Raw genomic sequence first — 25448 nt, 5'->3', positions numbered from 1 at the left:
AGGTATATAATCCTTACAGAGTATCTGGGCACCAGAATTGGGCCGGGACAGAAATGGCCTTGGCAGAGGGCTCCGGCACCACTGGCCCATCTGCATAGTATTGTCCACATGAGTAGGCTGCCCCATCGAAATCAACAGGACCGTATGGCGATGTTCAGATCTGAAATTATTCCAAATGGGTTCCTGTGTAGTTACAACTCTGTACTTGCAATCTTTGTGATTTCAGTTTGGAAAGTCATTCAAGTGAATAATTTAATGTTGGGCTGTTCCTTCTGTTTTCCCGTCAAGCTCACAAAATTCTTAAAAGAGCTTTATTATGAGCAAACCAACTGTGTTTAACAGGACAGTGGGGGGCTACACTTGTGTTTGTTCAAAGTCTAAAGGATCAGGTCGGATTTGACTTTATCAGCTTGACACTGGATTTTATGAAAGCAGGTCCTAGGTGTGGGAAGCCAACTTTTAACTCTCAGGTGGTGTCTTACCTGGAGAGAGAAAACCTAGATTATCTGTGAACAGACAATTGGCTATTGACCTCAGACGAGGTGGGAAGACTTTGACTTCACTAAGGAAAAATATCACCATTATTAAAGTCTCAGTGATCCTCTTCATTCATGCCTCTTGACCCCTGATTCTTGTACAAGTTTGATGGTCTCCTGGCCATAGAGGTACCTCAAATCATTTTTTAGAATTAGGTAAAATGCATTTTGCATTCACTGTTATCAAAGTTGTGCACGCACATGACTTCAAGAGTGCTAGAGTTCTGCAAAGCTTGCTGTAAAAACATCACTCCTTTGCCACTACATCTCAACTCTTCTCCCCTTTCCAGAGGTAACCACATTGAGGGACTTCCCTGGTGGCTCAGTGGTTAAGAATCCGCCTGCCAATGCAGGGGACACAGGTTCAAGCCCTGGTCTGGGAAGATCCCATGTCCCGCGGAGCAACTAAGCCCGCGTGCCTAGAGCCCGTGCTCCGCAACAAGAGAAGCCACAGCAATGAGAATCCCGCGCACCACAAGGAAGAGTAGCCCCTGCTCTCTGCAGCTAGAGAAAGGCCGCGGGCAGCCACAAAGACCCAAGGCAGCTAAAAATAAATAAAATAATTAATTTAAAAAAAATAAATTCCTCTAGCTGATTTTTATGGAATTTTTTTTCCATATCTCTAAGTAATATACATACATTACTCCTTTTTAATTTTTCCATTTTGAGCATTATCTACTGACTTTCCTCTGTGACAAATATAGAGTTGATTTCCTTTCAGACCCATTCACCTTTACCCTATATGTGCCCTGTTCTTATCCTCACATTCCCAATAAAGTTTTATCTTAATTTTGTTTAGATCGATATTCAGTGTTTACAGTACTGAAGCAGATTATACTGTGTGTACATTTGCTTTCCAGTATAATTTTTCCCTCTGGAGTTAATCATTGTCCTTTGTATGGTTTTGTTTTGTTTTTGTTTTTGTTTTTGTTTTGTTTTGTTTTTTTAGTTTTAATGTATTCTTCGCTTCATTACGAGCCTAAATCGCCTCCCAATTATTCAGACAATATTGGTAGATTGTCTCTTCCTGAGGCACTCACTCCCATAGGCTCCTGACCTGCTCCAGTCTGAAAAGATTGACTGCTACTCAGTGGGCACTGCTATGACCCAAGGTCTCCTTTCATGACCATTCTGAGAACCCCCTCCTCTTCCCTTCTGTATGCAGCACCAGTTTCCTGAAGCTCTTGTCTTCTTTATTCTCTCCTTTTGCTGGATTATATCTCTCAGTAGCTTCCTGAGAAAGGATTCATGGGGGGTGTGGGAGGGTAGAATTAAAACTTTGCACATCAGAAAATGTTTTAATTCTACCGTCTCACTTTATTAGTACTTAAATTGGGTATAGGATTCCTACCACAATTTGAGGGTATGGCCCTATTGTCTTGCAGCTTCCACATTTGCTTTTGAAAAAATCTGATGCATTCTGATATCTGATTCTTTTAGGTTCTCTGTCTCTTGGTCTCTTTGTCTGTCTCTTTTTGGAAATGTACAGGATGTTCCCTTTGTCTGCAGTGACCTAAAGTCTTATGATAGACATCCTTTGTTAGGGATATCTGTCATGGTGTGGATATAGACCTGTTTAATATGGATTTGTGTGTCCTTCAATTCTGGGGGATTTTCTTGAATTAGTTTGTCAATAATGTCTTCTCTTCCATCAGCTTCATAAAATGTTCCAGAAATCTTTTTTCTTTCTTTCTTTTCTTTCTTTTTATCTCAGAGATTGGAGCTCTAGAACTGATCCACTAATTTTGTTTTTCTCTCATATTTTACATATTTTTGCTCTCATTTCTAGACTACATTTTTAAAATTCAAATGGAATATTTCTATTGTCAATAAATAATTTTTTAAAAAAATTCAAAATGCAGGCATGATGAATTAGACACAGAATTCAACACAAATACAAATCAGAAGATCTGCTGGTGATGGTGTCATTATGGGTAGCATAAAATCTGTCTGTTGTTACCATAAGTGGGATAATTACTGTGGGTCAGAGAGTAGGCCAAAACTGAGGAATTGTAGAACCTCAAGGGTAGGCTAGAACGTAAAGGAGAAAAGCCTAAAAAAGGGTAGGCATTGCTTTAGCAGTCCTTCAGACCAAATTACCATCCCAGGAAGGACATGAAGACCATATTTAAAGCACTCTGTCTGAGTTCTGGAGGGTGAAACTGGGCCATGGGAAGTCCCTACAGCTGGGATACTTGAGGTCAGACAAATCACTTGATACTGGAACCCCAGATCACAAAGACACACAAGACAAATTCTAGAAGTGAAAAGATGAGTGGTCCTAAACCTCACCCTCAGGCACTCTAATTCCCTGATTTATGTCAACATGACCAATTGCAGACCCACCAGCTTGTGAGTCTGAGCCCTTTAAGCTGCCTGGTCAGCATTGTCTCAGGACTGGAAATGGTTGCTTCTATGAGCTGAAAATCTTCAACGTCATAGCTGTGAAGAGTGGGCTGGGAAGAGTCAGAGAGGGATGATTGTATTTCAGACCTCCAGTGACTACCCATCACTTTCTCCACCAAATACAACTTTATTTTTCCTTTAACTGCCCCTGTTCTCTTGTTTTAATAGGTTTTCCCTCTCATACCCTATTTTTAATCTGATCTCAATGCCTGTTTTACTTCACCTGCACTTCTGTTTTTTTGTGTTTTTTTGTTTTTTCCTTTTACTTCACAAATTTTGCCTGGTAGCCTCAGAATTCTACAGCTCTCCTCACTTTGAAATTGTAACTTAAGTTGATCCAGAAATCTTCCCAAGATTTACCAAGAGAATAATATGATCGATACATCTTATTTACTTTCTGTCCTTTAGCAGTCATTTGTATGCTTACTAAACCTTGTGTTCCCTTTTTTCATAGTAGCCTAAAGCCTTCTTGAAGCAGAGACTATCTTATGTTAATCATCATTCAAACCTCCTACACACAGGATCAGCATACATACACCAACACAGTGAGCACACCCAACTCCATCTGGTCCTCTCTACAAACTTCTTCTCCTTGGGTGGCATCTCAGCTTTCCTTCAGTCTTACCTGCTATGAAAGACTAATCTCAGGAAACAATAAGTATATAAACCTAAATAGAGCTGTTGCCTCTTTCAGAATTTTTTACCATTGAAACCCCATCTTGCTGGTCAGTGAAAGGCTTTCTCACTAAAGAAAGGAATAGCGAAGTAGAAACTAAGAGGAGAATTTTGGTTGCCAAGGATCCACTCCATTCTCTTTCAAAATATTCCCTGTAGACAACTGCCCAGCAGGCCACATCAATAGCAGTCCCTTGTGTAGTCTGTGACTGATTAGCCAAGAACACCTGCCCGTAGGTGGCCACACTTCCCCTGAGGCTGAAGCACCTTTTCCAGGAGGAAATAAACACTAGACTCATGGACAGAGCTCCTGACGAAGGAGGCCTCAGAGAGGCAGCCCATGCCAGGATCTGAGCAAAGCTAGGAGCCTAGGTGATCAATACACACCTCACTCCCCACTGTGCATAGCACTGCCTCTTGAAGTCTCGGCTCTGTCTTTGGATGTAGCCATGATCAATCATTAACTCCATTTCCCGCCCCTCTCCTCCTTCTGGAGAATGGGAGGTAAGGCTGAAAATTCCAAGTTTCTAATCATGGCTTGGTCTTTTCTGGTGACCAGCCCCCATCCAAGAACCCACCAAGAGTCACTTCATTAGGATAAAAGACACTGCTTTCACCCAGGAAATTAGAAGGGTTTTAGGGGCTCTGTGTCAGGAACCAAGATCATAGATCAAATATTAGAACTAAAGATACTCCTAATGTTCTTATCAGTTAGGAAATTACAGGGGTTTCAGGAGCTCTGTGCCAGGAACCAGGGCCAGAGACCAATATATACTTTTCCTATTATCTCACAATGGGAGAGGATAGTTTTACTTCACTAGGAATTTGGACTTCATGTGTTAAATGAAGTAGATGGTTTGGACTGAGATGACATTACAGAGAGGGAAACAAGAGACTGGGTAAGGCAATAGAGATAGAAAATATAAACTGGAAATGAAATGAACACCAGGTCCTCAGCTTTAATCCTTTCTTTCCTCAGAAGAGATCCGTACACACATGGCTGCTCACTGTTGCTTGGATCAGATGTTCATGGTTGAGTTTCCACTTGTAAGCAATCTTGTAAATAACACTTTTATACTTTTTGAAATCTTTTTACACATATTATCTCATTTAATTGGGTGGAACAGGTTGAGCTTCCAATAGCATTCCCATTTCAAAGGTAAAGTAAATGGAATGACAGAGAAGTAAAGTGACTTGCTTGAGGTCACGCTGATAGTGAGTCATCAAATTTTGACCAATGTTGATCATGATATATGGTCAGCTGTTGAACGCTTACTACAGGCCTTATGCTAACACTTTATTTTAAAAATTCCCAACCACTCTAGAAGATGGGTAGCGACATTTAGTCTTGCTTTGTGGAAGAGAAAAGAGGATAAGTGACTTGCTAACGTCATATAACTGATAAGTGGCAGAGATTGGGTATAAATCTAGAAATGCTTGTCTCCAGAGTCTGTGATCTTAACCACTATTTATAAATAGTTTGTCTCTGTAACCTAGCAATTCTCCTTCTCCTGATACCTAGTGATTCTTGCATAGTATGGTCACTTTTCTATTGAATCCCATCTCTCTCCACTACAGGACCTTCATTTTAGTCAGTTTCACTAGTTGTAGCATCATCTCACATCTTCTCTGCTGGTCCACATATATCGCTTCTTCCATATTTCTTCTTCCGTATACCTCGCTTCTCTAGCCTCCCAACACACCAGATTCTTCAGCATTATTTATATATATGTCTCTTCTTTCTCTAGTTATTTTGGAAATATTTTAAGCCATGAACAGTTTTCATAAGTTTTATATTATATTTTAATTTTTTACAGTGGAATTCAGGCCTGTGAACTCCAAATGTAATCCTTTGATCAAAAGCACAGTCTCTAGATTCAGGAAGACTCAAGTTCAAGTCCTGGCTCTGCCCCTTACTGATTGAATGACAATGGTCAAATTATGTGGCCTCTCTGAACCACCGAGATGAGTCTATTCATCTATAAAATGGAGATAATGGTCACGCCAAATTATAGGTCAGATACAAGGAGTATTCTAGGTAATCTATAATAGATATTTAACATAGTGTGTAGTAGCAGATTAAAAATGATGCAACGATGGAAGCTGCTATAAATGTTATCATCATTATTAATCATAATTATGAAAAGAAAGCTATGAGCTTTGGGAAACATCCCACACCTGACATTTCTCTTGCTTAGTAAATCCCTGGGTATTTTTTACGAGTCTAATAAATAGGAGTCTCTCCCATATAACTCAAGATGAAAAGTGTATTCATCTATTTTGATAGAAGCCATCTCTTAGATATGATACTGGAAGTAATAGGTGTGTTGCTGCAGGAACACCATATTCCACAGTCAGGAAAAAAACACTCAGAAATGGAAATCCACAGTGATGAGTTCTGAAAATTAAAAATTACTTTACCTTGTGATATCTTCCAGCCCTTTACTGTCATTGGATCATGAAAACAGTACCATTCTTTTGAAAATAACTGTAGCTGACCAACACTTTTTAACATGGTCAACAGGAGCAGCTCTTGTTTGTCTGAAGCTGCTATGGGCTAATAAATGATTGGGATAAGGACTTAGAAACATGACAGCCAGTTCTGACATGAAGCCGACAGTGTAATGAATAACAGAGTTTCAGGATCCTGCAACTTTGATTGCCCTTCCTCCTCCTGTTTGCTTTGTTCATCTCCAAGAAGAAAATGATCCGCATTTGTAATATCACCTAATCCTGCTGTTGGACATTAAACATTGATTTTTAAACATTAAAAACTGCTGAGCTTGTGGGTTTATGACCCTCAGATACTTTTATTTATCTATTTTTAAATTTTAATTTCTTTATGTTGAAATGGCCAAATCCACTGAATTGAAAGGAAATGAGATCTGGAAGCTGTGACTTTTCATGAAGTGTATCCAAATACAGCTGGTCGGGAGAGGATGACAGGGGGATTTTGCTGCTGGTGCTGGCTGGAAGGGCCAGGCTGAAGTATACACATTTGTTATTGAATGCTTTACAATTTGGTTATGTTTGGATTATGGTTTTTAAAATATCTTTGGGTTTTGAAAACCTCAAACAATGTATCTATAACCCATGGCCCATCAGTTTTATTGTGGCTTTCATTTTAGAGAGAAAGAGTGGTTTTGCATTTGCAATGAATTCGCTGTTTATTTTCCCAACTCTCCCATTTCATTATAGTGATGCAATTCATTCACCTAATGGTAAACAGTTTTTTCTAATGTCTGGTCAGTGCTTGGCTCAAACTAGAAGGGTTTCATTTTTAGAGTGTCGGTGTGTCGCCATAAAACAATTTAGCTTTTGTGTTGACAAGGATGAGGCTGCTGGGATTTATAAGTGCCTTTCCTGTGGAATTATGACTGGGTGCCCTGCCTCTCCCTTCTTCTTTGTTAATGAATAAAAGTGAGAAGTATTGTGAAGAGATCATAAGCTATTTTTTTAAAAATCAGTAGTTATTACCGATACCAATTATTTGGTGCCTGTAGCCTTAGAAATAAAGTTCTTTGTCTTACCAGAAACAGCTAAAGTGCAGTGACACTTAGATGATATCTCACCAAGTGTGCAGACTAACAATTTCTCTGTATCGTTTTATTGCATATGTGCTCCATTTCTCAGGGCTAGGTGGTTTGCCTTTCTTGCCTCCCAAGATTGTTATACATGAAATTATAAGGATCATTGTATTTTGATGCATCTTCTAGAATGTTGAGAGGCAATGGGAGGAGACAGGTACAACCTATGTGAAAGATGATTTCCTCAATTCTTTGTTGAGATAAGTGCATTGTAAATGGGAACGTACTGTGGTATATTGGCAGGCAGGTCATTCGAGCCTCTGGATATAGAGAATTACAATGTTGTGTCTGTGTCCTGTCATTTTATTTTGTACTCACATGAACAGTTGCAGGAATGCACAAGCTAGCATATCAGTTATGGAAGAGCCGAAATGAGGGCCTGCAGATGGATGAGTTTCAATAGCCAATAGTTGACAGGGTCGAGGGTCCTGAAGGATGATTTCATTGACTTGTTGCATCTCTGGTGCAAACAAGGATTCGACAGCTATCAGAAGGGCAGATTGGTCTCTAGAATCTCCAGGGATCTATGTGAATAGTGTGTATTTGGAGAAATGATTACCAATAGTAATGGGCTCTGAGAATCACAAATCAGAAAGCATGTGCTCTGAGACCTTATAGCCCATAAGATCAAATTCAGGAAAACTGGATTTTTAACAATTGTATGTATGTATGTATGTACGTACACATTTATTTTCTCTAAATCTAGTTTCTACCTTGAATAAAACTACTATAATAGGAAAGAAAAAGTGTTAGCAAGTAGGCAGTATCTAGGGCTTGATTTAGTGGTCTGTTTTGTTGTTGTTTGCCTATTCTTTGACTTGGTGGTCATGCCCAAGTCTTTAAGGAAGCCCTAACTAATTATTACTCCCTTGATGTTTCTGTCTCTTTGAATACCCAGAAACAGGAACTACACCCACCTTTGCTGAATTATACATTCAGATTTTAATGCATGCAATTTTTCCTTCTTCAGGGATTACAATTTTGTCCTGTGCTGTGGTCAGTGAGAAACATTGACTGCTGTCAGAGTCCCACATTGGATGTGATGTTTGGGAGGACTGGTTTGGATGGTTCTGGTTCAAGAGCTAGTCCACAGGAGTCAGTTCTTTTAATGATAGACCCACAGAATGTTAGACCTGGCAGGGACTAGGAAATCACTTAGTCCAAACTCTTCACTTTGCAAAGGAAGAAAGTGATATTTTTTTTAAAAAAAAAAAGAGGATTCATTGTCCAAGGCTGTGCTGTATGGATGGGATCATTAGGAATAAAATTTAGGTTTCTCGGCTTTAAATGTTTTACAAATGCCTTGAAATATTAACTTTAAAGCTGAGTAAAATCCACTTATTTCAAAGATTTAATAACACAGTTTTTACATAAGCAAGTAATTTTGTGTAATCTTTACTGAACTTTTTTTTTTTTTTTTTAAATGAACATTACATGTGATTCTTGTACAGAAGGGTCTGGGCCAGTGGTTTTTAAATGGGGATGGTTTTGCTCTTCCTCATGGCATTGGTAAGGCCTGGAGACATTTATGATTATCACAACTGGAAGGGGAGAGGAAAGGGTACCGGCATGTAAAGAGAGACCAGATAGGCTGCTAAACTTTCTACAATGCACAGGTCAGCTCCCCCCAACAAAGAATTATACAGTCATCCAGCCCCAAATGCCAATAGTTCCAACATTGAGAAACCGTGGTCTAAGGGGTGCCCTTTGTTTTTCTTTTTTACTTATTAATCTTGCATGGTTCTAAGCAAAAATCCAACAAGAACAGGGCTTCTATGGATCCAAATACATCTATGTTACCATGATCGATATTTACAAGAAACTCTTGACAAGGATGTAAAATACTGAAGGTGTTTGTGAGTACTGGATTCCAAACACGGTACCCTTGTGTAAGAATTTTTACATAATTAAAAGTTGGCACAGCTCAATAATAATCACTCAGAACACATGCTGGCCATAAGCATAAAGGATGGCCCTGGTGGAATTCAGACCTTCTTAAGCAGATCAACACGTATGTGTGGGGAGAGACCAGGAAGACCAACAAAAATCTAGAAGGGTTAGGAAATGGCTGTGTGAGAGGCTTTGGAAGACATCTTCTCTTGTTCAGATGAACTCTCACAGTTTCTTGAGAGAAATCAGATAATGTAACGACTCTTTGCACCCCAGGAGTTAGGCATCTTCAGACCTCATTGGTTTTCTAGAGCAGCTGCTTAATCTTTATCCCCTGTTGCAAACAAACCACTAGACTGCAATACCGCCCAACAAAAGAATAAAATTTGTCCATTTATCATTAAGATAACTGTTATTGATTAGTCTCCTTGTAATTTTCTGCTTTTTGTTTTCAGATTTGGTTATAAATCACACCCAAAACAGGCACCGAGACTGTGTTTGTGTCTATTATGTGGTTCTGATAAGGCTGGGCAGCATTTTTCACCTTCCTGATGCAAGTTATTGAGATTGATTGAAGTGCTTTGCTGGTCCTATCCTAGACACTGTGTAATTAATGCTTCATTATGTTAATACATGCAAATGTGAAAGTGTGTGTTTGATTGGGAGGTGAGAGAACAAAAAAGGATTAAAGAGTTCACTCCGAAGTACAAATTAATTTATTGCATTGCTAACTGGCCTCTGAGGAATGAGGGAGTAGGCTTCAAAACAAAACAAAAAAATGCACAAAAAGAAAGAGCTGCGCATGTCTGTGTCATTCAGAAGTGGTACAGTTGACAATTATAAAAAGGATATTCAGTCATATGACAGAGGGCTTGTCCATGCTGTCGTTTCAGCAGTCCACATCTCCCTCTCTAGTAAAAGGATTTAGGATGAGGAAGTTACAGATCATTTCCTCTTTACATACACGAGCGTTTATACCTATACAGAGTGCGTTAAGATCATACTGAAACATTCATGCAATATAAAGATCTTTCATATTCAATCAGTGGTTGACTTCATGACATTATTTTAGTTTTAGAAGGGATTTTAATCCCAAATCAATCATCCACAGATCTACCCCAATGATTTGCTTATTATTACATGTTTCTTCCTGGTCTTCATGGTGATAATTTTGATTATTTCCTACTATATCATTATATTTGTGTTCTGTGATTTATGTATCTATTTCCCTAATATTAAACAGATAATATGTTTCAGTATAGCTGGATTTGCTATGATATCAAACATTGCAATGAGCTTTTCTTTTTCATATATACAGTGATTTTTGTCCCATTGTATTATTTTCTTGAGGTAGCTTCTTAGGAGTGAATTTACTAAATCCTACATTTTTATGGCTTTAGATATACATTGCTTTCTTTAGAAACATTCCCACTCCCAATATCTAGCATAGAGACGGTTACTGAATTTAACTCAGCCTAGACTTTACTAAATTGTGATAACTTTAAGGTTGTCATATTAAGTTGTTTTAGCCAATTATACCTAAAGGTAGGTAAAAATGATCGAAACTTCCTCTCCACTAGCTGATGCTATTTTGAATAGATTTTTAAAATGGGAAGCTGAAGAAAAAAGAGTTTAGAAAGTAAGATTCAGCCAGGAAGGGAAGGGCTAGAGGGAATTTTGAGAAGAGAACACTAATGCCATTAGGAGAGCACTGGATACCCAGGAGGTGGAGGGCAGAAAAGGGCTTTGGAAGAGAAGGTTAGAGAATGCTACGTAAACACGATTGTTTCCTATCCAGATTTATTTACTGGAGGTATTACAGGGACATCATTGTAATATATTCTAGCCTATTAGGGTGTTGCATAATTTGCTTATTTATTTTTGTTTAGGTTTTTCTTTGGGTTTTGTTGTTGTTTTGGGGTTTTTTTTGCTTTCATTTCTAGTGATTACTTGGGAGGAAGGGGCAGGGTGAGTGTCTTTTCCTACTGTCTGTGGCTGTTTTCCTGCTACAGTGGTAGAGTTGAATAGTTTGCTCCACATGCCAAAAATATCTACTCTCTGGCCCTTGACTGAAAAAAAAAAAAATGTAGACTCCCGATATAGAGAAGCAAATCTGACAGTCAGAAATGGAGTTTGGAATCAAAGATAATACTTCAAATTCAAACTCATCCATTGGGAAAATTATAATTTGTTATAGTTTTTTCCTCCCTAAAATCAACATAGTAATAATTTCATCAGCTGGTTGAAAATTAAATCATATAATGCGTTTAAGTATTGATCCCCTTGTCCTTCCCTCCTATAAATGAAGAACTTCAAAACTACGATTAGTGTTTAAGGTATCTAGTAGTTATTTGTGCACTGTCCTGATGTGGTCAAATGAAGATCCATTAGTACTATGTAAATTTTTAAAAAAAGTATTCTGTATGAATTAATAAATTAATGTAACCAAAAATACCAGCTTAATCTTCTGTAATTTTCCCCTGCTTTTAGCTGTGGCCATGCTAAACTGTTAGTTGCTGATGTCAGCACTGACTAGAAAGGTTTCCTGAACGTATTTATTTGTGTCAAAGCATTGAACCCACCACTATTAAGCAAAAGGACATAGAGTTGTGAGTCATTTAATGTGATGGAACAGGGCTCTTGCCTATGATCCCAACTCTCATGCTTCATTCTGCCGTTATTCTTCATGGTCAAAGCCAGTGGAGTTAATAGTGTCTGAGTGGCCGCAGTCCTTTCTACCATGATTCATATGTCATTTTTCACAGTCACTTTGCAAACTGACAGGGGAGTGTGACAGTTTTTGGTTCACAGGCCCCTTCACTCAGACACATCACATCTTTAATCACTTGGTTTCAATTTACTTGTAGCTCCAAACCAGTATGATGAACCCACAGCCATGTCTTTCCAGTTATTACCAGGAGGTGTTCCAGTAAACATCGACCTTTTACCCCTACCCAAAGACATTTCCATCAACGAGTAACCAACATTTAGTGAGAATAAGGCAATCATTCTTTAAATACAAATTTAACGAAAACTCCAGAAACATGACAGTATATCATACATTTCAGCAATAGAAATGTATATACTATATTTCAATATAGTTAATTCTGAATGCTTCTAGCTCCTGACAAGATTTCTCACTATCAGATAAAAATAAACAGATTTCAAAAAAGAGTGCAAGTTTGAACATCTGTGTCATCTTTAAAACAGTGATAGGTCGGAGACTATGCCTCCCAGGTTGCCTCAAACAAGTCTAGTTTACACATGTTGTCCTGGCATAATTATAAATTGAGTTCTCTTTCAGTCTCAAAAGTATCAGATTTATATAAAAAAATATGTGATTATCCTAGTGATCACACCAGTGATTTAGCTTGAAACTAGCCAAGAGCAAAATGTACAGTGCCATAATTAGCCTGTCCTCCTATTATACATTTTTTGTTAAATTTTACTTTTTTTAACATTGGTGGTGAAAAAAAATTGACATGCTGATGTTCAACAGCAATCACACCTAAAAGCTACTTTTAAAACCTTCATGAACTGCGTTACTGACTTTCTATCTTGGAGATGCCCAAGTGGGCATCCGTGAAAGCCTTTAATCTACAGTGTCTGGTTATGAGCTTCTTTGGGTCCTGCTTGCCCATAAATGGCAGATTCCAGGTGAATCCTGCAGTGGGTAAACCAAACTTTGGACCTACTGGAAAGTAAGACTAAAGGAAGCTCAAAATGTTCACTGTCTTTCCTTTATTCATCTTTGGTTCATTGAACATGTTAAGGATTTTCTCTTGCCCTGAGACTAATGCCACCTAACACTTTTTAAAATTATTATCTATTATGTGTTCATCAGTGCTAAACATAAATAGGGAAGGAGATTTAAACAAAATGGTAGTCATAGTTCTTGATTTTGAAAGTAGTAGATCAGATATTAATATATTTGGTAGATCAATACAGATTTTCTGGGCTAATCAAAATTTGGGAGGACTGATATTTATAAATTCTGCTGATCAAATGCCTTGTTTCTTCTAGATCCAGTTATGTGGGATAAATCTGGGTTTTGTGATTGAGGGACAGTCTCAAGGAGAAAATAATGTAGAAAAAGGTTTTCTGCTTTGGTGTTATTCCTCCAGCCTTTTCCCCCACCATCCTGTTTGTTCATGCATAGGCGCCCGGGTCTCCTGTTTGTTGATGGAAGTGCAGGGCAACTGTATTACAGTGGGCTCTTCCCAGACCATCCCAGACCTTGACCCATGATTTAAGGTGGTAAATAACCCCCAACCCTAACCTCTGGACCACCCCCTACACAGGATAATAAACCTGACTGTATGTAAGTGACTTTGATCATTATCAGTTCTTTTCACGTCTGTATTATTCATTCCCCTGGCTATGCAATAGCAAAGGCGTATTTTTCAAGCTGTTTTTTAACTGGAGAGAAAAAGAATTGAAAAGGGGAGAGAGAAGATTTTATTTATTTGATTACATTAAAAGATAGTAACTGCTTTGGCTAATATGATTTAACACTTATACTAATTACAGTTTTTAAAATTACAGTTCTGGTATATATCATACAAATCAAAATGTTATACAACCAAAAGTAACCCCCTCTTTATCTTCTGGTGACATATATTAAGTCCCTGCCTGTTCTGATTGTTAGGTAATATGAGGTTAAAAGAACTGAAGGCATTAGTTGAGAACCCATAAGTGGGACAGAACAAGAGAAGAAGCAGATGCATTTGTCTGGGATCACGGGTTGTGAGGGGAAGAAGTGTCTCCAGCTGATGAATTATAAGGGAGCCCACACTTGAGATGGAGGCCTGTGGACCACACTCAGTGAACTCAGCACATTTTCTGCTCTCAATTTTGCGTTTCATCTGAGAATTGTGTATAAATTTACTTCTGAGTGTTTTATGGCAACACTTGGACCTCTCAGTGGAATTACAGTTTCTATCATTCAAGGGAACCTGCTGTTTATTATTTAGATAAATTTAAGGCATTTACTCTTCCTCAGTTGAGACACGGAAGATCATTGCTTTGACCCTTACTGATTTTTTTTTCAATTAGAGACAATGTGAAAGGAATTTGTTAAAGGTCAAATAAGATAAATACATAAAAAGCAACTGGATAGAAGGTTGTCCAGGAATGGTAAAAAGTGGCGACGCAACCTCAGGAACCCACAGGTCACCATTGGTGATACTATAAGTCCCTAGTTCTTCAGGACTGAGAGTTACCCAGATGTCTTTTTTTAAAATAACTTTATTGAAGTATAATCAACATACAAAGTCTGTACATATTTAATGTATACAACTTGATGAGTTTGGAGATAAGTGTAAACCTGTGAAACCATCACCAGGATCAATGCCGTAAACATATCCATTGCCTCCAAAAGTCTCTTGCCACCCCCTTTATTTTTTTTTGTTATTAAAAACACAGCGTAAGATCCACCTTCTTAGCAGATTTTTAAGTATACAACATTGTTAACTATAGGCACCAAGCTGTACAGTCGGTCTCTAGGATTTATGTATCATGCATAACTGAAATTTTATAGCCTCTTTAAAGCCAGTGGAAAAACTCTACTGTGCTATAGCAGAGCAGGCTAGACTGTACTGGCTTAATTGCAACAAGAAAACAAAAGAAATAGCTTTCCCCTTCACCTTGAATATTTATTCATGTAAGATGAAAAAAGCTAACAAGACTGTTTTCCTTTTCTCTGGGGCTTTTTAGTAAATGATGATATGATAATAGCATGTGTTGCATATATCATCAGTAATTAGAAGAATACATTTTCCACAGAATCCCCAACCACTCTGTTTGCTAAGCAAACAGCAGGCAGCAGGGACATGAGACAGGCCAGGGAGTGTCCAGAGGCAGCGAGGAGAAGCACAGGAAGAGAGAGGATGGATGAAGCATGTGGTTTGTGGTCCTGAACTAGAGGGCTGTTAGAAGGAACAAGGTAGTGGGGGAGCTACATAGCCATTTAATAGATATTTAATGAGATGCATGAATGAATGAACAATTATAATGAACTTCACCTGTGTGCATGGCCTATAGACCAAATATTCTTATTAAAGTTTTTGTAACTGGTAAATCCATTACCGAGAGGAATGCAGCTTTGAGGGTGGTGAGTTTAGCACAAGGTGGCAGCTCCAAGCTTGAATCCCCTTCACCGTGAATTAGCAGATGATTAGCAGAATCATCTTCTTAGAACAGGGGTCAAAGACTACAGCCTGGAGGGACGGCCAGATTTGGCCCTTACCCTCTTTTTAAAATAATGGTTTGTACATTTTTTAAATGGTTAACTTTTAAATCATCCTAGAAATAACTATATAATATCCTTAGTGTTGCCTCTTGGCCCACAAAGCTGAAAAATATTTACTATCTGGCCCTTAATAGAAAAGAAAGTTGGCCAACCCTTCTTCAGACTGCTCAAGGAAATCTTATCAGTATGAATACTGATAATTTTTGTTTTTATTGACAGTAATATTGAGTAATCTTTATCATTCACAACCAATCTAAGAGAATGAGATCCATTTTTTTTTACCTCTGTTATGATTTTCTTTCACTGATATAGGCAATTCTCCTAAATTATTCATGTTTTTGTCAGTGTAACTTTATTCAATAGATATTTATTAAATGCATCTGAGATAGTTAAGGGCTGTGTGATACAGAGAGACAAACGTGATTCATTTCTGCTCCCCAGGAGTCTGTGGTATAATAAGGAAGAAATTCTCATAAATATGATATGTGATAGAAAGAATAGAGCCACAGGAGAGGTTGAATAAAGAACTATCACTTCTAAGAGCTGGGACTGTCACTGCTATTCAGTGAGACTTTCTATCTCTGTACAGGCCTGTGTCTAACTTTTCCATTTTGTAAAATGAGAGCCTGATGAGGATTCATGTTTATTATTTAATTGGCTTAAGATTTATAACTAGTTCTAAGATATTATTGAATGTCCCGCCATATTGGAAATCAAGTGAACTGAGAGTGCCTTTTACTATAGTGATTACAGCTCCTAGAGAAATCTTTGCCCTCTGTTTTGTTTGGTGTCTGTAGTAGGACTTGACCAGCAAAGGATTTACGAATAATTCAGTCTAGAGAACTTTCCAGATTGCATCCAATAGTGGCATTCCAGACATTCAGATATTGACTCGATTTTATACATTTGAATAATGCATTTTTAAAAATATATATATGGTCGGGTCACTCATTCCTTGGCCACTGTTGGGGCACAGGGTGCCTTCAACACTGGTCCCCTCCTGCTAGTATGCTGGGTCCAAGGTAATAAACACTGGATTCTAGGGACGACTGTAATGCGAACATTTCTAGAAACTGCTAAAGCTAACTCATGCATGCAATTAACCCTTTTTAGATGAGAAATACACATATGTGTCTTCATCATTTTGTTTCATTTAGTTGAGGGACACAGATATAGTTCCTTCATCTTTGAAGTTCACATGGATCATGCATATGTTGTCTCTCTCTCTCTCTCTCTCTCTCTCTCTATATATATGTGTGTGTGTGTATATATGTATATATATATATGTGTGTATATATGTGTGTATATATATATATATATGTGTGTATATATATATTTCAGACTTCCCATTATGGTTTTGATCCTTTAAAAAGACTTCATCCTTTGCTCTCTAAGTCATCTCCTATAGAATCTAAATCATCATTGAATAAAACAAGTTGTTTACGTGGGTCCTTTAATAAAGGCTGACCTCCTGAGTGGTTTAAAGCTCACTGGCTCTCAGTTCCAATGTTGATGTTTCTCTTATCATTGTGGGTTTTCCTTCTTGATGTCCTTCATGGACTAAGCAGGAAAAGCTCACCTTTCTGCTGTGACAAGATACAGTAAATATCCTGACAAAAAGAATAAGAACCTGCTGTATAAAAAAAATAAATAAAATAAAATTCAAAAAAAAAAAAAGAATGACCACATTTTAATAAAAAACACTGTTGGGCCTCTGTGTCAAGAAAATTGGGATCATTATAACACAAATGTTTTACCAGTATGGGTACCCCCATCAGACTTTATACCACAATATCAACCATGAGGTTTGCTGAATTTTCAAGGCTTTCCCTGGACCTGTCAGACCTTTATGGAATTAATCCTTCACATATTCAGTAGTTTCCACAAGATGGATACTTCATTTCTCATGAATCATAATAAAACAGCCTATGCTTTGTTGGCAGAGTGACCTCTGCAGTCTTTTATTTTCAAGAGAAAAGATTAGACTTTCTCGCTATTTTATGGATAATGAAGGTGGGTTGTTGGTCTCTTGGCACCTTCAGTACCTGCACCTCTTTGTGCTCTCATATAAGTCTGTGATAAACTGATCATAGCATGATTATAGCAAATCTCTTCATATAACAAATTTTCTCCTAAATTTGAGGGTAATTTTTGTAAGTAGCAAAGTTAATATGTGTGAACTCATAGACTTTTATAACATGAGAACTGAAGACACCTAGAAGTTATGCAGTCCAACTCCTTGTTTCATTGTTGAGGACATTGACTCCCAGGGGTGGAGCCCACACTCAGAGGGGCTAGTGAGTGACAGAGTTAGACAAAGTATTCAGGTCTCCTGACCCCTTGTGCTGAGAGCTTTGTTTTGCAAGTGTGCCTTTTTTGCATATAAATTATGTAAAGTGCTCTATTGATCTACTTGGACTCATCCTGGACTCTGCTTTTTTCAACAATCCATATCTAATCCCTCAGCAACCCCACTGACTCTACCTTTAAAAATGGATCCTGAATCTGACCATTTCTTATCAAGTCACATCATCTCTCACCTGGACTATGGCACTAGCCTCCCAACCGGTTTCCCTTCTTCTTCCAATGACCCCTATTCTCAAAACAGCAACCGGGATGATTCTTTTAAAATAAGATTTCTCAACCTCAGCACAATTGACATTTTGGACTGGATAATTCTCTCCTCTGAAGGGTTGTTCTGTGCGTTGTAGGATGGGTAGCAGCAACCCTGGTCACTTCCCACTACATGCAAGTAGCACCCTTCCCAGTTGTTACAACCAAAAGTGTCTCCAGTGTCCTGGCTGGGGGGTGGGAGTGTCTTCCCCTATTCAAAACTACTGTTTTTATAACATAAGTTGGACCTTTTCACTGTCTTGAAAACTCTCCATTTGGTTTCCATCTTCGTCAGTGTTAAAGCAAAGTTCTTTTGCTTGTCTACCAGGTCTTACACATCTCGCTGTGACCTCTTGGCCTTGTATCCCCGCAGATTTCTTCCCTTAGATGCCTATTCTTTGCCTGTTATGGATTGGATATTTGTGCCCCTCCCACCGCCCCCGCCCTGGCAAATTCTTATGTTGAAGCCCTAACTCCTGGTGTATATTTAGAGATGGAACCTTTGGGTTTAGTTGGGGGCCTCATGATGGGATTAGAGTCCTTATAAGAAGAGGAAGAGGGATCAGAATATAAACTCTTTCTCTCTCTCATATTATTACAAACATGTGGATAAAATAGCAAATTACTATGAATCAAAAAATGAATAATTTCTTAGAAGGAAATGCATATAAATTTCAACAGTGGCTATCACCAGGTGAAGCAGGATTATGAGCGAGTATTATGACATTTGGTTTTATGTTTATATGTTCTTATCTGTGTATAGTAAATATGGGCAACTTGATTAATAATAAGGTTCTGAAAGTTGATTGGTCTCTTAACAATACCTGGCATTCCAATGCTTGTCCACTTTTCACTGCCATCTGGATGGAGAGATTCCTATGCACTAGGTACCCATTACCTGGTACTTTTTCCAAACACTCTGAATAACCTTTCTCAGTGTTCCAGTTGACAGTTGTGCATTCATAAAAAGCAGTCCATCCCCCTACTGATGAAAAACACAAGGGAGGAGAAAGCCAGCTTACATTTTACCAAAATGAGGCAGGGGATAAAGGTTCAAACCCAGGGCAGATTAAGCAGCACATCAAAGTTTCTCTTTTAAGTGTTAATTTTGCATGAGGCCTAGGGAATGATAACCTAGAAGTCAGGCTGTGTTACCTGTTGAGCTGAAAAATAATCTCATTACAATTTGCCCAGTATCACACAGCAAAATCAAGCTGTGATTTAGAGATTCAGCTCTTGAAGCAGCAAAGAGATGAGAAAGCTACTCCCCAACTCCACCTTGGCCCTTATCATTTTTCTTTACCATTGGATTTAGCCAGAGGACACTCAGACAGTTGCCTGGGGCACACACTTCTTGCCCTATAAAAGCCTCAGATCTCTCTGCAAAGCCTCCACTGCTTTGTGGAAGATACCACGTGCTCAGAATGTCTGATGAGGAGCGTCTGTGTGGGACCATTGCTTCTTGAACTTCACATCCTGTATTTATATTTCTGAATTTTGCTCCCTGTCTTGTAAAGGGAAGAGAAAAAGAAGGATCGCTGTGTTAAGAACAAAACAGATTCAGCAACCTTTCTACGTGTATATTTGGTGGTATTGGACTAGGTCAGCAAATGTCCTGACACTAAAATCACTTTTCCTGATTCAGTCATGGTAATTTTCCAAGAGTTCACTCTTGGTAGATATGTCAGAACTGAGAAGGGTAGTATGAATTCATATACTATTTGCTTACTTTTGCCATGGCCTCAAGGAAATAATTTCATGGGGGATAAAATTGCCAGATAAAATACAGTATGTCCAGTTAAGTTTGAAATTTGAATAAACAACAAAAAATGTTTTAGCATAAGTATGTCCTATGCAATATTTATTTAATATAAGCATTTGTTGTCTTAAGCACATATATATTAAAATGTTATTTGTTGTTTATCTGAAATTCAAGTGTAACTGATATCTTTAATTTTTATTTGCTAAATCTAGAGATGCTAATGGGGGAGAAACTGGAACTATCCTTGAAAATTTTTCATTTCATCCATTGCTTCCCTACATTTTAATGATACTTAATAAATTCCCATAGTAAAATGCACTCATGTTTCTTCCTGTTAAGTCTTTGCCTTATTGAAATTCAGGAATAAATGCCATAAAACCTCATTCATTTCTGATTTCCATTTGTTAGTAATAAAAACTTGAAGTCGAATGGCTTCTCTGAAGGGCTGGAATGCACACAATCCTTTAAAGATATGACCACATCTTCTGACAAGTATTTTTACCATGTCTCTTATCATAGTTGAAAAAAATCACTGATACTTCACAGAAACCCCTGTGGTCATTGGTTCTGGCTTTGGTGAGTTACACTTTCTCACTCGGGGCTGGCTGAAGTTAATGTTTTGCATTAATATGAAGTGTATAAAGTATACCTCCGGGCTCCAGCAGAATGAGTGCTAATATGGTTTTGCCCATCTGGAGACTAAACTGGTCTGAGGGGCAGGTCACCCAGGCAAGTGTTTAGAGTTCCAGTATTTTTAAATGCCATAATTATACTGTGGAGCTGAAAGGTAATAAAAGAAATGTAATCTGATAAAGAATACTATATTTTCCAAAACTTCTTTTGCAAGAGGATTATAGCTATTGTAGCTGATTAAAAGAAATCTTTTGACAGCTCCTTGTGCGAACAACCAAGAATATTCCAAAGAACATTCTAAATGTTCAATTGACTATAGAATTTTTTTTTTTCTTAATCCAGTATGGCCATTTGGTGTCCAGAGTGCTGGTGACAAAGGAAAGATGAGGCGTTGTCACCAATAGCACTCTTTCTTAGCCTTTTCCCTACTTTTTTTTCAGCCTCTCAAAGAGAACTATACAACAAATATTAATAAAATATGTGTTGAAATGGTATTCATTTATTCGCCTTCCTGGATCATCCTGCTAACTTCATCTTTCTACTTAGAATTGACCATATTGCACAAATTCACCAAATATGGAACATTATAACAAGATAGTTCAAAAAACACAAGGATCCCCAAGCTGTAGGTATCCCCAAACTTCCCCAACTGGAAGTTTTGGAGAAGCAGTTCTAAAGCTTTAGTGAATGTGAGAATTTCCTGGAAGGCTAATTAAAGCACACATTGTGAGACTCTGCCCCGTTGTTGCTGACCAATTGGGTGTGTCTGGGGTGTAGACTGAGATTGTGCATTTCTAACAAGTTCCTAGATGGTGTTGCTTTTCCAGGTCTGGGGACCTTAGTTTAAGAACCACTGTGTCAGATTTATATTCTGATATCCTAAACCAAGTAATATTCACATTAATTAGGGGACCTGTTAATTCATGGGTTTTTGTTTTGTTTTTTAAATCCCCTTCTCCTCCATCACATAGCCTCACAGACCTTATAAGCTTTTGCTAGGGCTGATTCCGGAGTGGCAGCTGCACATGTAAGTGATGTTTGATTAATTGAAAATGGATTATATTCCATCACCCATAGAATAGTTTTAATTTCTTTCAGTGGAGGTCTCTTTCTTTATCTTAACACAAGAGAAACAGATGCAGTAGAATATATTTCTAAGAAAAGATAATAATGGCGGAACTTTCTGGGTTGATTACATGAATTTGGGGATCCACAGACTCTCCAAGCATCCCAAAGTAAAAGTTTTCATCATTTGAAAGAGACAAAATTATGCATAGTAAGTTCTATGGGGATTTGTATGACATTTTCTAATCTTAAACTCTTTTAGGAGCTTCTTTTTACATTCATGCTACTTTTCATAAATTTCATTTTTAGCTTTTATTGCTTTAAGCCGAAGCTCTAAAACATTGGACTTGGAAAGGAATTTCTGACTTCATAAGGAATTATTTTTCACACTTAACAATGTTTAATACTGTAGATGAAATGTCATACCTTAAAAATCCATTCTAAGTTAGTCTGCCTCTGTGACTGGTCTTTGAAATTAACAAGAATATGATAAGGAGTGCAAGCCCAAAGGGACTTAACCTTACAGAAACATTTTTACTATTTGCTTGATCATTTTGGTGAGTTTCTAAAACACATTGAGGATCTTCTCTATCTCTAGGTGCTCAATTAATATAAATCGGGAATATCCCTAAGAGTGTTTCTCCTATGCTTATTTATGTTTGACAAAACTAAAGCAAATAGATGTTAATATTTCTCCTTTGGGTCACCTCTTAAGAGTAGGCCTTCCTTTATATTTTCATTAGGAAAACATTAAAGGTTTTGCTGTGTTCGTATCTGCTTATGAACGACCATCTTTCAGAAGAAGAAGAAGAAAAAGAATAATGTCTAAGGATAATATGATACTCTATTTTTCTTGGACCAACACAGATAAGAAACAATACCAGTTAGTTAAATGCATATATGGCTCTTTGCCTAAATCCTAGACAAAGAAGATTTAGGAATCTTCCCAAGACAAAATTTGGAGAGAGAGAGGGCTGAGACTTACATATTCTTATCATGAACTCTGGTATCAGACTCACTCGTACAAATTTCTTACTGGATGGGATTTTGGTATTCTCAAGTACATTTCTCTAAATATAATTACCTTATGTAATTTTATAGCAGGCCAAAAAGATTGCTTCTTCTATGAAGCAAGGCTGGGAAATGTTACTATTTGAGGGTTCAACAGAATGACCATGGGCATCTTAAAGATAAATCCAAACCAAAACAAAGTGAAAACTTCTCCTGTTGGCTTTCTTCTGGATGAAATTCTCACCATTGTTATTCTAATGTAAAATCCTCTGTAAAATTGTAAAATAGATAGTTTCATTTTGACTCTTCCAAAGCATTCTTCTATTGCTTTCTGATTAAATCTTTCACCCATTTCCTAGGCGATCTGTATCCTCATTGAACTCTGCCCAAATTCCAGCCACAATTTTTTGAGCTACAAGTTCCGAATGTTATTTGTACTTCTTTGCTTTCTTTAGTTTTATCATCTTTCTTTCTCTGCTCCTACATTAAATCAGTGTAGTTGATTTCACATTGAATTTTAGATGAAACAATTTGATAAAATTATTTTGTAAGATATGATACACTGGTAGGCACATTCCTCCAAGAGGAACTAGTACTCTAAGAGAAGAGGGAGGAGGGTAGCCTAGATTGAAGTCAGTGTAATTATCAGTGAGACATTTCTTAGGCCTGTGTATACTCCCCAAGGGGGTGGAGGCACCTTGCACCTACCATGAGCTAAAACTTTGAAACCAGGACCATTGGAGACACACCTCTTATTTCTCAACAGATGATATTTGCTTGGGTCCATGCCCATCTTTTCTAAAAATGAAGTAACTAATGCAAATTACTTCAAGCAGTGAGCCACCTTTATTCCAGAGTCATATGTTCAAAGTATAATTGTGAAAGGGATCACAAAAGCTCAAATTGCCAGCAAACTGCAAGGGTAATTGTATTGAAGAAAAGTTAATCTTTATTTAACTTTCCCAAATTATGTACTCACAGTGCTGAAAACTGTCATAACCTCCTTGTTTCAGATTAAGTGGATTATTTATTTGTGATAATGGGCACATATGCTCATTAACATGCTGTCATAAGCAGCTGTGTGAAATATACTATGTGTTCTGTGACATAAATAAGGTGTTCAACACGAGGTTGTTGTTTAAAATATAGGCCCCAGGAAGAACAAAAAAACAATCAATGCTTTTTAATATAGTTGCCTGGTCTTGAATTCTAAATTTATTTCTGCCTTATTAATGCTACTTGTATGGAAATTGCAGGTATTACTCTAGTGAAATATCTTGACATTTAAGGACATTAGAACTTCTTTTTACTTTCTCATCCTTGGTGTATCTCTAGCTAGCTGTTCACGGTTAGCATCTCAGTAAGCTTAGAGCAGCGTTCATTTGATGGATGTCTTCAACCCATCCTAATTCTGAAAGTTCCCAAACTGGATATTGAATTCAAAGATCATCAAGTTCAACACCCTCATTTCACAGAAGGAGCTGAGCTTCTGAAGATTTAAAAGGCTTGTTTGAGTCACAGATCTTTAAATAGTAAAGCCAGGACCAAGGGCTAACTATCCAGACTTCGGATGTGATGTACTTTCCACTAGAGGAGTGGGCGGTAATAATTAGGTTGGCTACACCAAAACAATCTGAGGGGAGGAGGGCCTTATTGGACAATGAGAGGGTGAGGCTGTATCTTTTGGGATTTTTACCATTATAATTTACGGTAGACACGATGCTCACTGTTATTTTACAATTTATAATAATTTGAGCAAACTTCCAGCTGCTTTCTTTGGGTAAATGACCTAGTTGGATGAAATGAGTGTATGACAATGAATGATGGGCAAATTTCAACAAAAACAATAAAGTAACAGACTTATTTTGAATATAAGGTTTAGAAAAATTGGGTTTGTGGGAACATGGCAGATAACACCATGGAGAAACAGTGAGAAGCTGTTCAGCTTTATCTTGAAAGTGGAGTATACAAAGCTAGAAATAAGTCTGTCCATTGGTGCTAGTATGGGTCAATCCTTTATTATAAGAGTACTGATTATAAGCAATTTAGATGCCTGCCTTTTAAATAATAGAAAACTGGAACATTTTCACAAAGTATAACAAAAATTGTTCCCATCACAGAAAAATTAAGGAAGCTAATGGAGTTGAGATTGTTATCCTGGAAAATTGAAGCTAAAACATAACTTAGGGGAGGGAGTATTTTTAAAGAAATTAAATGCTGCCTCAAAATAACAAGGGGCTCTTACAAAGATGTGTTCCTCTCCTCTGCACTGTTACACAGGGTGATTCAGGAGAAAAATGGGATTAAATGGAAGCAAGAAAATTCTGTTAAGACTCTTAAGAATGATTCAATATTGAAAGCAAGGGATATTGTAGAATCCCTAGCCCCAGAGATCATTGAAAATGAAATTTAAAGTAATTGAACTTGAGTGATTTAGGTATACACCTGTCTGAGCAAAGGGTGAGCCCCATGACCTCCTGAGACCTCATCAAAGTCTTTGATTCAACAACCAAATATTCTGCCAAATGCTGTGCTGCCAGCCCTGAAAAGAATGTACTTAAACTAATTGTAGGTGTTTTACCTCCTCCAGATTCTTAAATGACCTTCTGTTCTTTCTGTTGATTTCTTATGTTCATAGATGTTTATGAAAAAAAATCCAACTATAATATTCACCTAGACTTCCTGGCTCATGAGCAACATTTGGATGGAAATTGAGACACATCAGGGGTTTGTGACTTTAGGTGGTAGCTTTATTGACTTGCTTCTGCAAGTGGCATCTCTTACGTATTTAAAACCCACCTGAGCTTTGTTCTAAGTAACTTGTCCCACCCAGTTTGGAGCTGTTTTTTTGTTATTGTTGTTAATGAAATACTGTCTCTGAGTGGATTTTTTTTTTAATTTATTGGATACTAAAATCAGAATGCAGAGATAGAAATAGCCCCCTAAATCTTAGCTACCCCACTACTAACCATGGCTACTTTATTTTTTTTATTTATTTAAAAAATATATTTATTTATTTT

At 37.6% G+C, this 25448-nt stretch overlaps 1 protein-coding gene across 1 annotated transcript in view; it reads left to right on the top strand.

Moving 5' to 3' along the window:
• The window catches only part of DCC (DCC netrin 1 receptor), a 1191297-nt gene that overhangs the window by 379011 nt on the left and 786838 nt on the right, over positions 1-25448 (top strand). The gene's annotated exons all lie outside the window — the stretch shown is intronic.

Source organism: Balaenoptera acutorostrata, chromosome 13, assembly GCF_949987535.1.
Source record: "Balaenoptera acutorostrata chromosome 13, mBalAcu1.1, whole genome shotgun sequence".
In the NCBI taxonomy this organism is placed as follows: Eukaryota; Metazoa; Chordata; class Mammalia; order Artiodactyla; family Balaenopteridae; genus Balaenoptera; species Balaenoptera acutorostrata.
This window is presented reverse-complemented; position numbering and strand designations above follow the sequence as displayed.